This window comes from Mesoplodon mirus (assembly GCF_964341445.2).
Source record: "Mesoplodon mirus genome assembly, chromosome: 2".
Taxonomy (NCBI): domain Eukaryota; kingdom Metazoa; phylum Chordata; class Mammalia; order Artiodactyla; family Ziphiidae; genus Mesoplodon; species Mesoplodon mirus.
The window spans coordinates 114,470,489-114,490,827 of record NC_138977.1 but is presented as its reverse complement, the minus strand read 5'-3'; positions in this window follow the sequence as shown (position 1 = coordinate 114,490,827).

The window sequence follows — 20,339 nt, the reverse complement described above, 5'->3', positions numbered from 1 at the left end:
CTTATTTGTAAACATTACCTGAAGGCATGACAAATGTTGAAATTACTAATAGTTTCATGATAAAGTGGATTTAAAAGGCTAATACATAAATTCATTTTATTGAGTATATGATATTGGTAAGATATTTTTGTCCTATTTTGAAAACTGCAGTGTTGTCTTTTTTGTCAAGCATGTCTGCTATAAATGTCAAAGGCAGACACTGATTGGGATAGAGAATTGCTCAATCTTGATAAAGGAAACCGAATATTCCTATGAATTGGGTCATTTGGCAGATTCAGCCACTTTTCACTTATTGTTAAGTTTTTTCATTTATTTAACTAGCAATAACTGATCTCTTAGCACATATCAGGGACTAGATTATGCACATTTACTTTAAAAAATATCCATGAGCTTTGTGAAGTAAACATGTTTAGTTTTCTTTTGTAGGTTAGGAAACTCTTATAAATACATAAATTGCCATAGGTGTAGTAGCCAGTAAGTGAGAGATGAGATTCCATTATTAGCCTTTGCTTTTTTCTATCACTGACCACCAGGTTAAACCACCGTTCAGTTAAATCATTTACTCTTACTGGAAAAGTATGTGTCCATGCACATTATTACTTAAATCACAAAACTAGTGTATTTGTTTTCTATCACTGTCATAACAAATGAACACAAATGTAGTTGTAAAATATAACACAAATTTATTATCTCACAATTCTGTTGCTTAGAATGCTGGGTCCAGTGTGCCTCAGCTAGGCTCTTTGCTTAGAATGTTACGAGACCCAATTCTGAAGTTTTTATCACGCATGCATTCTTTCTTGAGGATCTAGGAATCAATCTGCTCTTAAGCTTATTCAGCCTGTTGGCTAAACTCAGTTCTTTGTGGTTCTGGAACTGAGGTCCCCTTTTCCTTGCTGGCTGTCTGTGGAAGGCTCTCTCAGCTCCTTCAGGCCACCTGAGCTCCTAGCTGTAACCCCCCTTCTCCCTCAACCTCCATCTTCAAATCAGCATCTGCTCAATGGAGTCCTTCTCACACATTGAATCACCTCTCTGACTTCATCTTCAGCTGCCCTTACCTCCTGCCAGAGAAACTTCTTTTTTTAAAGGCTCATGTTGTTAGATTGGGCCCACCTGGAATATCCAGAAAACCTCACTCTTTTAAGGTTCATTGCTTTAGTTACATCTGCAAAGTCACTTTTTCTGAGGAAGGTAACAAAGTCACAGGTTCCAGAGATTAGGAAACACCTTTAGGATGGACATCTTTTGGGGCCATTCTACCACACCTGGCAGGACACCTTTCTTAGAGAATTCTTTGAAGAAAGGTATATATTTCAGAATTGGTCTGATTATGCTGTAATAACAAATGACCTCAAAATCTCCATAGCTTATGAAAACAAAACTTTCTGAATCATGTTTCATCAAAGTTTGATTTCCGTTCTGCCCTGCATCACCTTCTCTCTAGGACCCAAAGTGACAAAGCATCCTTTATCTGGAACATTTCCAGTGATCAAGGCTGAGTAAAACGGGAAATGCTGAGTCATCAAACACTTCTGCCCAGAAATGACACACATCACTCTCCCACGTTATTGGCTGAAGCAAGTCACATGGTTTGTGGAATCCCACCTCCATGACCCCCCTACCAGTGAAGGTCAATGCAAAGGGGAAAATGGGATATTTAGTACAATATAATATATTGTAGGATATTATATACAAACTTCTTGTCATTGTTTGATCAGTTTAAGACTAGTAGTCTCAAACAATCCATACTGATCCATTAGGAGAGGATACAAAGTATCATAAGGGTATCTTATTCCCAGTATTGAGACTATACATAGACATGGACTATTCATAGCTACCCAGTGCCTAGGGGGATAAAAGAGTTAACACAATAGAAGAAATGACTTTAGTAAGAACACTAAGTAAGCCAAAAACTATGAACATGTTGTGAATAAGGAAAGCAAAAAAATTATCAAGACTATATTTTCCAAAGTTCTACATAGAAACAAAACTAGAAAATGGCAAAAAGTGATTGAGGAAATGCTGACAACTCTCCAAATTAAAGACATTTTAAATATTAAGGATTAGAGTTGAGTTGTGTTATATGTTATCCAAATAATCTTTCCATCCTAGCTTTTGAAATCAGCATGGCATGGCTCTAATCTTCAAATAAATACCAATTTTTCTTTACAGAGGGAAAAAAAATCTAAAGAGAGTGTCTAACATTTATTTAAGATCTCCTTTGAGCCTTTCTGAGTAGAGTGAAAAGTTTTCACTTTCTCTTTTGCTTTGCACCAAGCAGAGCTGGTATCATTCAAACCTTATGGGACTGAGAGTGTAGATTACTGTCGACAGGGGTAGGGCGGCTAGAAGCACCTGTGTTGGGCTGCAGGTTGCCACGAGGAGAATGACATTGAGGAGAGAGGCTACTGTGTATGTTTCTGTCACCATTTATGCATGATTCTATCCAGTAAACAATTATCATCCTATTAGTATGCAGAAGACTAACACATGTTAGTTTTTTTTTTTTGTGGAGGCTGCAGAGACACATAAGAAATTGTCCTGGACTTTAAGAAACATTTTATTTGTGCTCTTTAGGGACTCTTTGGGAGTTAAGGTCATGTCAGCAATTCAGCTGACTTTTACATTATGTGGATCATTGTTAAATATTTATTAACTATAGCCTTCTTGTGCACATGTAAGAAAACTTTGCTTACCAGTCCCCCGTCTTTGAAATTCTTTCTGCTTTCTCTAGTCAGTTTGGGTGATGAAGCCCCACACCCTCTCTGCTCCTTTAGGCTCCCTTTTTAGGTACCTGTTACAGCATGTCTGGCTGATTTGTGGAATTATATATACTACCTCTCCCTGCCCTGTATTGAGAGCCTACTGAGGGAACAGGAAGAGTCCCTGACTCAGTGTTGCAATCCACATCTGGTACTGACAAAATATCTTGCATTTAGAAACAGCAATAACATCAACAGCAGTAGCAACAACAACGATGCCAAGTTGAACTGCATTTATGTGGAATTAAATTCTATATTAATGCAGAATTTTAGAGATTTGGGCCATGTCTAGAGGTCCTATCAAATTAAAAGGAATAGGGAGAATAGGTCTTGGCCAGATCTTTGAAATTGAGCTACACAGAATAGTGTTAAATGCCAACAAGAACAGGGTGCAAAATTACAAGTCTACTTCTTTTAAATTAGGGACAGAAAGTAAATTCAGATTTTAGAATGCTAGGCAAGGAAGAAATGATCCTTTGTTAAAGATTTTTGCTGAGACTGAGCGTTTTATCGACTCCTGAGTTAACCCAGAGAGTAGACACATAGAAAGACAAAATATTTCCTATACAAGCTGTCTTAAGCCTGGGATTCCCAGAAAGCACATCTGGAGGCAGAGGGTTTATGGGCTATTCCTTTAGTGGAATGCCCAACCCAGGAAGCAGAAGTGAGGGGTGATGGGACCGAGGCAGGGAGGGAGAGTCAATACAAAGATGAATCACAGAACTGGCCACTTCTAGCATGACTGACTGCTGGTACTAGGGCACCACACAGGTCAGGACCGTCACTTGGGAGAGCAAAGGGGGACTGATCTACTAACCCCCTTTATCTGCTTTATCTACCAACCCCCTTTTCCTATTGGTTAAATGTTTATCCTGAGGGACAGTAATCAGTCTGAACTTCCAAGTTGTGCCTGCACTAGCCAGCATGAGCACCAAGCAGGATCCCGAAGCAGCACTAAGAGGGAAGCTCCATGGTGATGGGATAGAAGTCTGCCAGGAAGGCCAGATGGGAGGTCCTGATAGACTGCATCTGTGTAAAGACAGTTAGAGCCTCCTCAGAGCTCAAAAGGAGAGAGGGGAGCTCAAGAGCCTAAGAAGCTTGGGACTTCAATGGAAGAATGCACTTAAGCTTCATGGTCCATCCTTTACAAGCTCATTAGTCCATGAATGTGAATCCCTTTCTTCAATCCTCCAGATTTTAGAAAGAGAATATTCAACCAGACCATTACAGCATATTGCTAAATGAAAAAGTTGTAACGTCAGTACTTAAGGTGAATAAAGTTTAATGCAATTTTAAGTAGGTGTTGCATAAGCTCTTTAATTAGTAGAACCAAGCTAACACTCTTCACCTGGGATAGCATCCAACAGTAACTTCCTTGAGGACCAATGGTGAGAAAATAATCCACATATAAAAAAACTTCTCTATTTTAATTTGGGGTCTATAAGAAAATCTTGATTATTAAAGATAATTGTAACCACAGGTGTATGCTAAGACTGTCATTTTAAATCATTCCAACATTGCAAACTAACAGATCTGGAGTGGTGACGAGCAGATTCACTCACAATGTGCTCTAAGTTTTAAACTCATGCTTTCCTTCACTGTTAAATGTGTATTAAGACAGGCACAGTTCTAGGCTCAGCAGATTAAACATAAGAATAAGTATGGCATTATTTTAGAAGATTTCACAGTCTGGAGGGGGAGCCATAAATAAACAAGCAGTTATAAACAAGTGTGAGAAGTTGGTGTGGAGTGGGGTCAGTAGATGGGGCACCAATTCTTGGCTGATGGATACCAAGAGTGGGCTTGAGAGGAGCTGACAGCCAAGCAGAACTTTAAGGGAAAGTTGGATCTTGACAGCCACTGGCAATGGGGAAGGGGTGTTGCAAGGTCTCCTTGGAGAGGAAGAGCAGGTTCAGAGGCCATTTTAGGGAAAATGTGACCTTCAGGGAACTGCAAATAGGGCCGGCAGCATAAATAGAAGTGATATGGAAGGGTGACCCATGAGGAGCTTCCAGGCATGAAGTCGTGAGTCACTGGAAGATTTCAAGCAAGAAAGTGGAACATTCAGGCTGGTGTCTTTGAAAGGTCACTTTGATAATTGAGTGGAGTGAGACAGGAGTCAGGAAGCCAAGTTTTGAGGTGGTTGCTGTAACCCAGTAAAGAAGCACAGCCTCAGACTGAAGTTTTAGCAGCACAGGATAGAGGCCTATGGTTTGTTTAGTGAGAATCCACATAACTTGGGAACAGAGTGAATGAACCCAGGAGGAGAGAAATGAGTCAAGATTTCTGGCTGGAACAACTCTGTACGTGGCATTATTGTTCACCAAATAAGGAGTGCAGGAAGAGGCATAGGGTTAGGGGAAGCGAGTGTGGGCATAGAAGTAGAGAATAGTGTCATTCAAGGTCATTTCACTTCTTTAATAATATTTGGTAATTATTTCTAGTCAATGAATGAACCAGACTGACTGTCTCAGTGTATCTGAAACAATTAATTTTTATGTGACTCTATAAGTAAAGTCAAGTTTAAAATGAAATGGTCATGAAGTTAGCCAATCACTTAATCCATGCAAATTTCAAACTTTAAACCCAATATATTTGTCATATATGTATAAAGTAATTCTGAATTGCCCATTTTTCTTCTGTTTCTCATAGATGTTCTAATAGCTATTTCTAAATAGATTTTGAAATGTATTTTCAGTGAATTATTTGAAGTTACTCATTGTTTTGTGCAACTAGCACAGTGTTGTCCTGTCTTATTGTCCTGCAATACTGCATTAGAACTGATGTAGCTCAAAATTGGATTTTAGTGTTCATTGGTAGATATTGCCTGTGGCCATTATTAGTAGGGTATTTAAATGGTGACTTTCTGTTTCTCTCTGTCTCTGTTTCTCTCTCTGTCTCCTTCTCTGTCTCTCTTATTTTTTGACACTTCCTTACTTTTCAACATACACTACAATCCAGGAGCATCTTTTTCCTGCTGCAGTCCTGGAATCAACCACTTTTCCGATGAGCCCTGGATCCTTTTATGGGCACATTGGCTAGAACTTCCAGTACAATGTAAAATAGGACTGGTGAGAGAAGACATCCTTCTCTTGCTCCTAAACTTAATAGAAAAATTTTAATCTCTCCATTAAATATGATGTTAAATTGAAAGTATTTTACAGAAACCTTTTATCAGGTTAGGGAGTTTAAACTTCTATTCCTAGGTTGCTATAAGTTTTTTGTTTGTTCTATCAAGAATGGATGTTGAATTTTCGTCAAATGATTTTTCTGTATCTATTGAGAAAGTCATATGCTTTTTCTTCATTCATGTTTTAATGTGGTGAATTACACTGATTTTTTTAAGTTGAAGTAGGGTAATTTAAAATTACTGTCTATACTTCCTTACTTCCCACTCATCTCCCAACAGATTGCTGTCTAACATTCATGCTTCTCATTTCATATAACTCTCTTGACAAAGTAATGGTCATATTGTGTCATCTTTTCACATTAACATCTTTTACACAACTGTAAGTTATGACCACATTCTAGAAATGTTCTTCCCTGGTTTTCATTTTTTGTTTGTTTTATGGCCACTGCTCACCAATTTCCCTTGTCCACGCTAGAGGTGTGTGTTCCTTAAAATTTCATTTCTTGCTGTATGTGTTTATTAATTTATTTATTTACTCTTTAAGTCCACATTTTCGGAAATCATATATATGCAGGTGACTCCCCAGATGCAAATCTCCAATCTAGAACCCTCTCTGGTGAGTTCTACCTCCAACACATTTACTTGGATATCACTTAGTAATCAACAGAAATCACCAAACTAACCACATTACCCTGCCTCAAGTTTTCAAAGTTCCCTATTACTTTTAGTCTAAAAGTTATTAACCCATTAACTCTAAGCCCTGCTTACTTTTCCAGCTTTATTTCTTGTCCCTTCTTTACCTATACTCTTAGCTCACTCATACAAATTATTTTTCATTTCTCCGTCAAACCACATCATGCTATGTCACACCTCTGAGCCTTTATGCATGTTGCTCCCTCTCTCTATAATACTCTTTTCTCTTTAACTTCCATCTCATCTTTAAAGCTCAGTCTATTTCACTTCCTTTGTGAGGCCTCAGAACTACACCTCTCTGCACTGCTCCAGGCCAGGATGATAATGATTTACTATTTGCGCTCTCACTGTGCCTTTTTACTACACAATGGTGTGCTGTAATATTGTAATGTTACTGTCATGATTGATCTACATGTTGATTTCACACACATACACGCACACACATTAACTATGCATTGTGAGGGCAGGGGCAATATATTGATCCCTCAGCACCTGAAAAGACCCTACTACATAGTTGGCACTAGGTACATATTTGTTGAATGAATAGCCCATGAGTCTAGAGTTTTGCCCTTATAAAAGCAACCCTGAACTCTGAAAACTTCAGCATTTTAGTTTAAATTCAGACCTTAAGGTAAAATTTTGAAGGAATATGGTCCACAAACTAAGGTAGGAAGTTCCAGCTGTATGTTGAAAAAGAGAGAAAACTTGAGCAGCATAGTGGGTTGTTAAAGGTTAAGTTAGAACCGAAGAAGCAGCACGTAAATCTTGGTTAGATGAGGGCTCCATCAGCATGGAAAGGTTTTTCAATATAAAGGGCACTGGAATTATGATAAGGCTCTGCCGAAGGGGCATGATATAGGAGCTGGCAGTAGCATACGTGCGTCATTTTAAAATTGCTGTTCCTCAGCTAATGGCTTCCTATATTGTATGTCTCTATGATAAATTCCTGGAGGCTATGAGTATGAGATGACTCACATCCTAAAGATTAAGCACCATTTCTAATGAAGTGATGACTGATACATCATAAAACAGATGCTGCATGGCAGCCAAACTTCCTTCTCGCAAATGTTTGGAAGGGTCATTTCTTAAAATTTACCCCTTATGCCTAAAGAAAGTTAAACTTTTGGTTCTACTTTTTAAAAACCTATGTTTTAAAAAAATGAAGTAAAGTTTAAATACAAAACAGCTTTGTGAAGCATTTGCTTAAATGTATTAGGGTATGGGCCAAAGTCAAAATAAGGGTCAAAGATCTCAGACTGGAAAAAGTGCAAGTTATGAATCAGCATCTTATTTACACTGACTCTATTAAACATCAAGGTCATTTTTTTCTTGTAGTGTGAATGAAGCTCTGTGTCTTGATACTAAGTACAATAGAAAACTCTTAACTGTGCTTCACTTAATCTACTCTCTGGATTTATTGATACTGTGTGTTCCCTCTCTAAAATATAATGACACAATGAAACTTGTGACTAGAGCCCTAAGCCGTAGAACAAGTGTTGGCAAATATGGTCCATGAACAAAACACAGCCCCCTGCCTGCTTTTACAAATAAATTATTATTGGAACACATCTACAACCATTCATTTGCTTGTCTATGACTCTTCTTGCACTAAAACAGCAGAGCTGAATTGGTTGTGTAAGAGATCTTCTCTGCCACAAAGCCAAAAGTATTTATTACCTAAGCATTAACAGAAAGTTTTTCAATCCCTGCACTAGAAGATTTCTACTTTATAAAACAGAGGCAGTTTTGTTGTTCCTAATGTCCAATATTTGTTGTTTTTGTTATTGTAGGTATTGTAGGTATTCTAATATAATTATATATTAAAAAATGATAACAAAGTGCGATAACAAAGAAGTTGTACTGATTCTAGAAAAAAACAATAAAATCAAGGATCTAAAATATTGGTATTGAATTAGGTAAGAAAATCCTGTAAAAAATATAGGATTCCATATACCTTGACAATTTTCTACTGTTTCCTACTCCATACTGCAGAAACTGAGGCTAAAAAATTGAACACAGTGCATTATAGGTATAATTTACACACACACACAAACACACACACAATATGGAACTCTTATCAATAGAATCATAGTCAATGAACCAACTTATGCCTTCCAATGAAGATTTTCAGGGCCAATGTTTTACATCAAAATATGGGTGGTATAGGCATTAGGAAAAAAAACAAAAACCCATAGTATCCATTTACTGAGTACTAATGAGATAACAAAATTATTCACTGATTTACCTGTGTTCAAAAATAGAAGTTAAACAGTTGATTAATCTCAACTGAAGAATGACTTCAAATATGGGTCAAAGTGTATAAAGTTTAATTCCACCCTAAAAGATAACACAAAAGTCAGAGCAGAATCAAAACAAATTTAAAAATTATAAATCATAGGCGACACCTGTAGCAATCCAACCCAAGCTTACAAATTACAGATTTTATTTATTTATTTTTCTTTTTATTGCTGTACTCATCAGAAAATCACTAAATCTTAAGGCTTTCAAAACTATTTATGATTTATCTTTTCCAATTTCCTATCCTTACAAAAATAAGTATGGATTGATTCTAGAGTATTCAAAGGTTTTCATGGATTTAAACATTTTGTTAAATACTTAAAGAAAAAATAACTTAGAAAAAGCATTTCTAGATAGTACTTCTTTCCTTTCTAGTTATGAAGAACTTGAATAAAATAAATTATTTACCACCATGTAAAAACTTTGATCCAGCTGAATCAAGAAGCCCTGGAAATATTGAAAGAGATGATATAAGAAAAATTTTCTCAGCTATTTTTTTGAAAAAATTAGAAGAAAATTCTTATAGAACTGTTAAAACATCATTAAAATACAACACGTTATTTACTTTATTAGATTAGTGAAGAATGAGATTCTCAATAAATTTGCTAAATCTTATGGAAAACTTGGCTTGGGGTTGACAACTCTACAGAAAAATCCTGCACTACAAAGAGATAATAAAGACTGTATGTTATTTATTAATCTCAGACAGGGTGAAAGTTCCAGCCATTTATAGGAAAATGACATACAATAATGGATTAGTGGAAATCATTATTTAAAAACTAAGAATAAAGTTGGAACCACACAGTATGAAAAAGAAACAAACAAATCTAAGTATGTAGAATAAGGAAGGAAAGGAGGAGAGAAAAGAGGATGAGGAGAGACAAAATTAAGGAAAAATAATTTCTCAGGAGCCAGAGATATTCCAGACACCAACTTATATTTAATTGAACACCAACGGAAATCAAGTTAATGATGTTCATTGGAGGTACTGTGTTGGGAAAAGACAAAGTGAATTTATAAACATCCTTATTGAAATTTTAAATTGTAAAAACAATAACCCAAATCACTATTTTAAGATATGTAAGTATGTAAGTGTAGCTTTTTCAATTAATAAATTAATTACTGATATCTTTTAAGAAAGAAGATGTGTTGATTAAAATGTAGGGAATATTAACTATAGAATGATAGAAACTTAGACTAAGTGGGGACTTTGTAGGTTATCTAAAGCAATCTACCACACTACATGGTCAATACAACTCCATTTTTAATATTCGCTCCTTAGACTGCATCATATTTTACTAAGTAGTTTCCAGAGAAGAAAGACTAAGTGGGACTAACTCCAAGATAAAAGGCTCAGGAACAAGAAATCAAATCTCAGAATCCAAATATCAGTAACAAATCTAAAAGACAGGAGACTTTTTCAATAGGAGATGGAGCCAGGAATAAGAAACTAGGTATATTTGAAACAGAGAAAAAGAGACCCTTGCTCAAAGAAGCACTGTGGCCATGCCTCACACCTGTTACTTAATGGGCATGTGTGTCTCTGGGTGTTTCAGGCTAGCTTATGGAAGCTTGGGTAAGAGTGAATAAATGTAATGGTAAAACACAGCCTCTGTTTTGACGTTTCCAGAAACAAAATGGCAACTAAGTTTTTACTACTTTGTTAGGAAGCTATTCTTTGTATTGACCCCAAATTCTCACTTAGACACTTCTAAACATATATGTAGCTAAAGGAACTGCACAAACTAAGCTTGATTCTTCTTTTGTAGAAACACTTTTAAATATTAAATATCATTTAATGTTCTTCAGATTTTTCATTTATCAGGTTAAATACCTCAATTCTTTTTCAGTAATCCCTACAATGAAATCTGTACCCATATTTGCACACACTCTCTGCACACATCTCAGTTTCTCTATGTATTATCTAGAAATGAACATCACTGAACAAAACTATAATTTAAAAAGATACAGGCACCCCTATGTTCATAGAAGCACAATTTACAATAGCCAAAACTTGGAAACAACCTAAATGTCCATCGACAGAGGAATGGATAAGGAAGATGTGGTACATATATACAATGGAATACTACTCAGCCACAAAAAAGTATGAAATAATGCCATTTGCAGCAACATGGATGGATCTAGAGATTATCATACTAAGTGAAGTAAGTCAGACAGAGAAAGACAAATACAATAAGATATCACTTATACATGGAATCTAAAATATGACACAAATGTACTTATCTACAAAACAGAAACAGACTCACAGACATAGAGAACAGACTTGTGGTTGCCAAGGGGAAGGGGAAGTGGGGGAGGGATGGATTGGGAGTTTGGAATTAGCAGATGCAAATTATTATATATTGAATGGTTAAACAACAAGGTCCTGCTGTACAGCACAGGGAACTATATTCAATATCCCGTAATAAAATATAATGGAAAAAAATATATATATAGAAATGAAATACTTTGCTGTACATCAGACACTAACAAAGCATTGTAAATCAACTATAATTCAATAAAATAAGTTAAAAAAATAAAAAGCAATGAACATCACAAGTTGTTCCTTCTCAGAGGAAATGGGATTATTAATTCCACATTGGAGATTTTGCTGTCCACCTGTAATGTTGTTGAAGGTAATAGCAGATACCTTCCGGAGTTAGGCAACAGAGCTGCCTCAGACTGAGCTAATATTTGATAATCAGTGACTGCCAGTAGGCCTTATTCATACACTGCCACTGCTCAGCAAGTTCATCCTATACATATGCAGTGGAACATTTGAGTTTATAGACTTCCCTTGAGTCAATATGTAAAAAGCACTTATGACCATCAGTCTGCCAAAAACCTAATACAATTCAGAATTTTGATGTAGCTGTCAAAAAGTTAATGTGATGAAATTGATTGAGGATATTCATCTGGAGAAGTTGAGACAGAAATTTGTCTTCAAATATTTAAAGATTAGTCACATGAAGAGGAATTAGAGGTCAAAGTGCCCTTAGCATCAGAGGATAAACTTGCTAGTGGAATATCTGGATTTAAGTGCTTGTTCTGTTCTACTACCATATATTTGGGCAGCTTAAACCCTCTCTAAACTTTATTTTCCTGGTTTTCAAAATGACAATTTAAAAGATTCTTAACTCAAAGAGTTGATGAAATAATGTATTTGAAATTGTTTAACCTAATATAAGTATGTTTACTTGGACAAGTCACTTAGCTTCTCTAAACTTATCTTTCTCATCTGCTACATATGTGTTCATTCATGCAGGCATTTCCCTAGTCACCTCTGCCTCTGGGGCAATGGTCCCTGTCTTCTCAATTCCCAGAGACCACTATCACATACCCCTGTACTCCTGTGGTTTCTTTCTGCACTGTGGTGTGGAAACTTCCTCCAGGCAGTAACTTGGGATGATGGCAAGAATCACATCCTTTGCTTCCCTTCTAAGGAGTTGTTTCATAACTTTTTTCTGAGTTAGTAGTTTATAGCAGTGGGAGAGAAATTCAGACGGCTATTAATCTTTCATGGGCAAAAGTGAAAATTTCAGGTATTCTTTAGTGGTTTATTCAGTAAATTAAATGAGTATTTAGGGACTTCCCTGGAGGTCCAGTGGTTAAGACTTCCCCTTCCAATGTGGAGGGTGCGGGTTCGATTCCTGGTCGGGGAGCTGGGATCCCACATGTCTCACAGCGAAGAAACCAAAACATAAGACAGAAGCAATATTGTAACAAATTCAATAAAGACTTAAAAAAATGTGTATTTAATTCCTCATCAAACATGGCAGTACTCCAGCATATATTATTTGGATATGAATAATATATAATCTCTTTTTTCAAGGATCTTAAAATCTCAGGGCAAATGAAACAAAACAAAGCTAACAAACAGGCATACACTGTAATGAGTTTAATGAGATATATTATGTACCAACTGGCATATGTTACTTGTAAAATTACTTGCAAAATGAGTGCCACAATATTATCAATTCTCATTGAAGACATTGGAGAAGGCTTCATAGGGAGATGATATATATATATATATTTTTTTTTTTTTTTGTGGTACGCGGGCCTCTCACTGCTGTGGCCTCTCCTGCCGTGAGCACAGGCTCCGGACGCGCAGGCTCAGCAGCCACGGCCCACGGGCCCAGCCGCTCCGCGGCACGTGGGATCCTCCCAGACCAGGGCACGAATCCGTGCCCCCAGCATCGGCAGGCGGACCCTCAACCACTGTGCCACCAGGGAAGCCCATATAGGGAGGTGATATAATTGATATAGATCTTGAAGTATGAAAAGCATTTAACAGATGAAGAAGAAATGGAAAGTCTTCTGTTAAGGCTTCTCCAGTCTTGTCAGTCAAAATGTGTTACTCACTGTCTGTACTTTGTTCAGATTTATTGTATCAATATCAACTATACTGTATTGCTTTATAGGGTAACTGTGTAAGTGGATGACAGTATCAACTCCCAAATAGTGGGCTCCTTGAAAGCAGGAACTCTATTTAATACGATTCATCTTTGCAGTACTGTCCTTCAAATTTAAGCTTAAAGTCATCTTAGTTGAGTAATGAATCTTCTGCCTTCTAGGCAAATGCAGCAAAACTGAGAAAATATTTATGAAATAAGACAGAAACTGGGTGTTAAACTGAGTAGGGGATAATGGATAAGGGAAGGATCAATAAATCAAAGGTTACTAAGTTACATCATAATATGCATGGAGATATTTCCAAATTATCTGTGTTGTACTGTATTTGTCATATTAGGAACTACTTGAGATAAGCATATCAGTAATAGATTTTGGGTAATTGTTTCACTAATTAGAGATGTTTAAAGTTGTAGTGTTTGTTTTAACAGATCTGACCTGTATTAAACTTCATCATTTATGAGAGATGTTTTGTATAAAAACAAATCCTTATCATGGTGTGGGAAGTTTTGAAAATGAGCTGGGAGGATTCTCTAGCATCTGCAAAGGTGTTTGGAGGAGGAGAAATCAGAAAAATATAGAAACGATTACAGCCTTCCTATTTATTCAAACTTCAAAGTTTAGGGAAAATGTAACAGGAATAAATTTAAAATGGGAAATTACAGATCAGAGTCCCTACAGAGCTGGAAAATTATATATTAGGCCAAAATATTTAACTCATTAATCTTTTCAATCGGTACAAATTTAGACATGGCATTTTATCTAATACAATAAATACATACAATTTGAACAATAATGTAATCAATATAGACATATTATTATTTCTCTTAAGTGAAAGAAGAAACTATAATAGTTTGAATAAAGGACACCCTAAGATATCAAGGTCATGATAGTGGAAGTGGAGATGTTACTTTATTTGAATAAAGGGTGTTTGCAGACACAATCAGGATAGACATCTTGAGATGGATAGATTATCCTGGATTATTCAAGTGGACCATAAATGCAACCATATGTCCTCATAAGAGAGAGGCAAAGGAAGATAACGCAGACAGAAGAGGAGGATGCAACGTGACCATAAAGGCAGAAACTGAAGTGATGGGGCTATAAGTCAAGGAATGCGGACAGCCACCAGACGGACAGCCACCAGAAGCTGGAAGAGGCAAAGAATGGATTCTCTCCTAGAGCTTTCAGAAGGAGTGTGGTTCTGCTGATACCTTGATTTTGAACTTAAGATATTCAGAATGGTGAGAGAATAAATTTCTGTTGTTTTTAACCATCCAGTTTGTGGTAATTTGTTAGAGTAGCCCCAGTAAACTAATACAGAAGGTTTCTGAGTTGCGTAGATGAAAGATAATATGAACAATTATAATTAAAGTAATTAAGTATCAAAATAAATTTTAAATCACTTTGCTATGTCATATAAACATCTGCAATATCAAAATATTAAGCCTTGGGGCTTCCCTGGTGGCACAGTGGTTGAGAGTCCGCCTGCCAATGCAGGGGACACGGGTTCGTGCCCCGGTCTGGGAAGATCCCACATGCCGTGGAGCAGCTGGGCCCGTGAGCCATGGCTGCTGAGCCTGCGTGTCCGGAGCCTGTGCTCCGCAACAGGAGAGGCCACGGCAGTGAGAGGCCCGCGTACCGCAAAAAAAAAAAAATTAAGCCTTTAAAATAAGGTGTAATTTATTGTATAATAAGTATGTGGTTATCAAAATCAGAGTAGAAGAACTGAAATTTGGATGGAGGAAGCTAAATAATCTGTAGGTCTGAGATGAACCTCTGGGCCGAGAGGTCTACCTTAACTTTAAAGGATATATTCTTGAAGAGCTCTGGGTATGTTTAATATTATCAATTAAATCATATTGCAATTGTCCCGTGATTAATTCTGGGGTAAATTGTCAAACATGTTGGCTCGTGAATATTCCCTAAGTATACTCAGAGATAAGTATAAAATTTGTTTTACAAATTTTAGGCATAATTAGAAGCACAGATATTTGCATTGCTTTGATCTAAGTTTGAGAATGTTAGTCTTATCAAACTGGTACAAATTTAATTAGCAGTTCAGCAAGCATCCATAAGTTATGAAATGAATGGCACTGAATTTGTTTTCTGTGAAATATCTTGAATAACTCTCTCTCCCATAGTCCAGGATGATTCTAAGATGTACAACAGTGCATAAACTAAAGAGTTGAAAAACATCTGAAATGCTAGGGCTGATACTGCATGGATTGGTCCTTATAGAGAGGAGAGGATGGATAGCAAGAAAAATGGTACCTCTGATGTGGTAACTTTGCGCACCTTGTATTTTAATCTTTTCACGGATAGAGGCATTTAATTTTTTCAAGTGATTAAGATTCTGTTACTAAGTTAGCTTTCATGTAATATTTTATTAATTATTATTATTATTAATTTTTTATGTGGATAGTGTTTTAGTCGGCTATGGCTGCAATAACAAATAGCACAGACTGGATGGAAAATTATTTTCTCACAATTCTGAAGGCTTGAAGTCAGCAGGACTGGTTTTTTCTGAGGCTTTCCTCCTTTGCAAGTAGATGACTGTCATCTCCCTATGTCCTTACATGGTCTTCCCTCCATGTGTGTCTCTATCCTAATCTCATTTTCTGTAAGAACACCAGCCATATTGGATTAGGGCTCACCTTAATGACTTTAATTAACCAAATTAAAGTCCATTTGTCCATTTGGTCTGATGTGTAGTTTCAGGCCAGTATTTCCTTATTGATTTTCTGTATGGATAATCTGTCCATTGATGTAAGTAAGGCGTTAAATTCCCCTACTGTTATTGTGTTCTTGACATGGCTGGCTGAGGGACCCAAGGTGTCCTGGAGCTAATGTTGACACATTGGTGGGTGTGGCCAGAGCCTAGGGGCTTCCTAGGCTTGTGATGGCCCACTGGTGGGTAATGCCTGTCCCACAGCTAGTGCAGGCCCACTGGTGGGAAGAGCTGGCATTTAAGGAATATTTCAAATTTTATTCATTGCAATATATAAACTAATATTTCATCAAAATGATAGCAGAGAATTCAGATCAAATTATACTCTGAATTCACTGTCTACTTTATGATCAATGGGAGTTCCAATTGTGCTTCTCCTTACTGGATGGTATGGCTAATGATATCATTCAAGATCTGTTGACTTTCTCAGGTGTAAATCAAAGTTTTTTAAAAGAGCAAGTTTTGATAACATTTCTTAAATTGTATAGTATTGATACAATATATTATTAGGTACTATATAAAAAAGGGTTCTGTTACCAAATAATTTTGGAAATTCTGGATTAAACAAGGCTAATATGTTTCTATCTTGGAACATTTCTTAGAGACTTTGGTTTTCTGAAGTGAATTAATATCAGGGAATACAATATGGAACATTTACAAAACCTTTTTGATCATAGAAAACTTTGTGGATGGAGTATCTCAGAACACACATTGGGATAAGGATGAAGAGTCTTTCTATTATTAATATTATAGATTGTCTCTCCTTCTGTTAAAGGGAATCTGGTTGGGAGTTTGGGATTGACATATACACACTACTATATTTAAAATAGATAACTAACAAGGACCTACTGTATAGCACAGGGAACTCTACTCAGTATTCTGTAATAACCTAAATGGGAAAAGAATTTGAAAAAGAATAGATGCATGTATATATATAACTGAATCATTTTGCTGTACACCTGAAACTAACACAACACTGTTAATCAACTATACTCCAATATAAAATAAAAATTTTAAAAAAACTTTATGGGTATTCATTTTTTATTTATTTCACTAATTACATGATATCTTTCATTATTAGTATCTATATTCATGCATCATCATGGTCCAACTGACTTAGGGCCTCAGTGTTGGATTTCAGGTTTTCATCTATTTAGAAGTTGTGAAACCATGAGTGTAAATGAAATCTCTGGAACAGGGGAAAGAGTAGAGAGTCTAGGGCCGAACATGGGAGAAGTTTGCCTTGAGCAGGATAGGCAGAGGCTATGGATACCGACAACTAACTATGCAGAGGAGGATTCCAAGGGGCCACCAAGAGTCAGAATAGGGCTGCTTTACCAAATTCGCATCAACACTAAGGGCTTTATATAACTATTACTTGGGTATTAGCGCTATTTTTACATGAGGAAATTGGGTTTTACAAAGATTTTATAACTGACCCAAAAGCCAATCAGCAACTAAAACACACAAGCAGAATTTGAATACAAGGTTTTTGTTTTATTTTGTTTTTACTTCGACTTCTCCACTCGTTTTAGTCTACTATTAACCTAAGATTTCACATGTACTTATAAAACCATGGAGTTGTAGAGGTTCTTATGGCTTTCTCAGTACCCTTCCCTGATCTTTAGAAAATTTTGAAGTAATATTTGTTTTTACCTAGCATGAATGGTAGTGTTTGTCAAAGGGTTTGCCCAAGGTCTTATAGCTAGTTAGTGGCTAGGTTAACACAGAAGTTTTTTTTTTTTTAACCAAAAGCACATTTCCACACAGTCTACACAGTTTCACACTTTTACACAAAGAAATCTTATCTATTTATAAAATGTTATATTTGCTATGGAGCATTGCAGTTCAAATATACTGTTTATTATTTATGAATTTGTGTGAGTTTAAAGTATAAAAGGTTAAGTAGAGTTTTCCCCAATGATTTATCATTGACAAATTATAGAAAACATTACAAAATTTAAAGATACAAGGTAGAAAAACATTTGATAGATGAATGGGTTTTGTGGCTGTAAAATACGGATTTTGTCTTCAAGGAAAGATGCATAAGCAGTTTAGAGATCAAAATATAGACTCAAGTCCTTGTTTTCTAGCATGATTCTGACATATTTCTATTTGTGAATAAAGTAAATAGATAACTTCTATAATTGGCAGCTCCACTTGTGACTCAGTATTATTGCTTGTGTGGGACAAATACTACTGCTAGAGGAAAAATCCTTTAGTATTCACTGATCAATCTTAGACTTTATCTATTTCATAATTATTACTGTGCTTAGATTTCAGCTTTAAAGATTAAGAAAGCAATTAATGTTTATTATAACATTATGATTTCCAGTAATTTATAAGATTAGAGTAGACCACATAATGACTATTAGTAGCAGTATTTGTAAAAACACACTAGAATATCTCACTGGAGATCTAGTTAAGGCAATCCATGAAGTAATTAATATAAACTCACACTTATAGAAAAAAAAAGAGATAAGAAAACCTTCTTCAGGGGCTTCCCTGGTGGCACAGTGGTTGAGAGTCCGCCTGCCGATGAAGGGGACACGGGTTCGTGCCCCGGTCTGGGAAGATCCCCCATGCCGCGGAGTGGCTGGGCCCGTGATCCATGGCTGCTGAGCCTGCACGTCCGGAGCCTGTGCTCCACAACGGAAGAGGCCACAACGGTGAGAGGCCCGTGTACCGCAAAAAAAAGAAAAAAAAGAAAAAAAGCCTTCTTCAGTTTGACACCTCAAGGCTGAAGCAGTTTTGGTCCTTTTCATCAAAACAGCTTCTTTTGCTTACTAAAGACCACATTAAAAAACATGAGGTTTCACATTTATTCTCTTCTGTCTTCTAAGGTCTTTATCATTATGCATTATGACTTCAATCTCCAGAATCCACAGGATCATTATAGTAAGAATGAAATAACTGGAATGTCATTTTAGACAAATATTGTAATTTGCAAGCTCAGTCTAAACAGTTTTTGTGATAGGTAGTTACTTGAAATTCAGATTTAAATTGCTACTCATCCAGATATTAAAATGAAACAATTTAAATCCATAAAATTATAGTTAAACAATATCATTTCAATACTGTCCATCATAAATCATTGTATACTTAAAAGGACTCTAGTAAACAATCAATTTAACAAATATTTCATATTTTGCACAGCTCTAATCATATTGGTGTACCAATCCATGTACAACTATATTTAATAAAAGAAACCTGAAAACAAAAGGTATTTTATGAAATAACCTTCTAAATCAACCTAATGGTAATATCATGAGTAGCGGATTGAAAATCACCACCCCTTAACCCCACACCCCCAATCACAAAGTAGCACTATATGGTGTAGAGCAAGGAGCACTGGGATAGAAATCAGCAAGTTGAGATTTAGGTCTCGAATAAACTTCAATTACTGATGTGAGAAAAGAAAAATCACTTCAGTTTCCCAAATATCAGTGCTCCCATTTGTCAGATGAGGAAGACAAACTACATTTCTCTGATGTCTAATTCCAAAGTCAATTATTTTTAGTGTTGTAAATACAAAATTATTTAGTTAGAAAATATGAATAGTACTTAACTTTATTTCAGGCACTGTTCTAAGCACTTTACAAATATTTCCTGGGCACATTTGTTGTGACACTGCTTTTCTTCAAACAGGTTTCTTTACCGAGACATAAGAGATATGGTTCAGGATCATCTAATTTACTCATCCAAACTGTACAATTCCATGGCTTTTAGTATATTCATAGAATTGTGCACCCACTAACACAATCCATTTTAGAACATTTTCACAGTCCCCAAAAGAAACCCTATACACCTTGACTATCACCCCCACTGTTACCAATTTTATTGATCTTTTCAAAGGACAACGTTTTGTTTTCCTTGATTTTCTTTACTGTTTTCCTGTTTTCAATTTATTTTATTTTATTTTATTTTTTCTATAACATGATTTCTTTTACTTTATGTTAAATATTTGTTTACTTATTTATTTATTTGGTTGCACCTGGTCTCAGTTGTGGCAGGCGGCCTCCTTAGCTGTGGTATGCAAACTCGTAGTTGCGGCATGCATGTGGGATCTAGTTCCCTGACCAGGGATCGAACCCAGGCTCCCTGCATTGGGAGTGCGGAGTCTTATCCACTGTGCCACCAGGGAAGTCCCTCAACTTATTGACATTGCTCTAACTTCAAAATTTTTTTTCTTCTGCTTGCTTCAGGATTTATTTGATCTTCTTTCTCTAGTTTCCTAAGATGTAAGCTAAGTTATTAATTTTAGATTATAATAATTTTTAACATACTTAATGCTATGCATTTCCACCTAAGCACT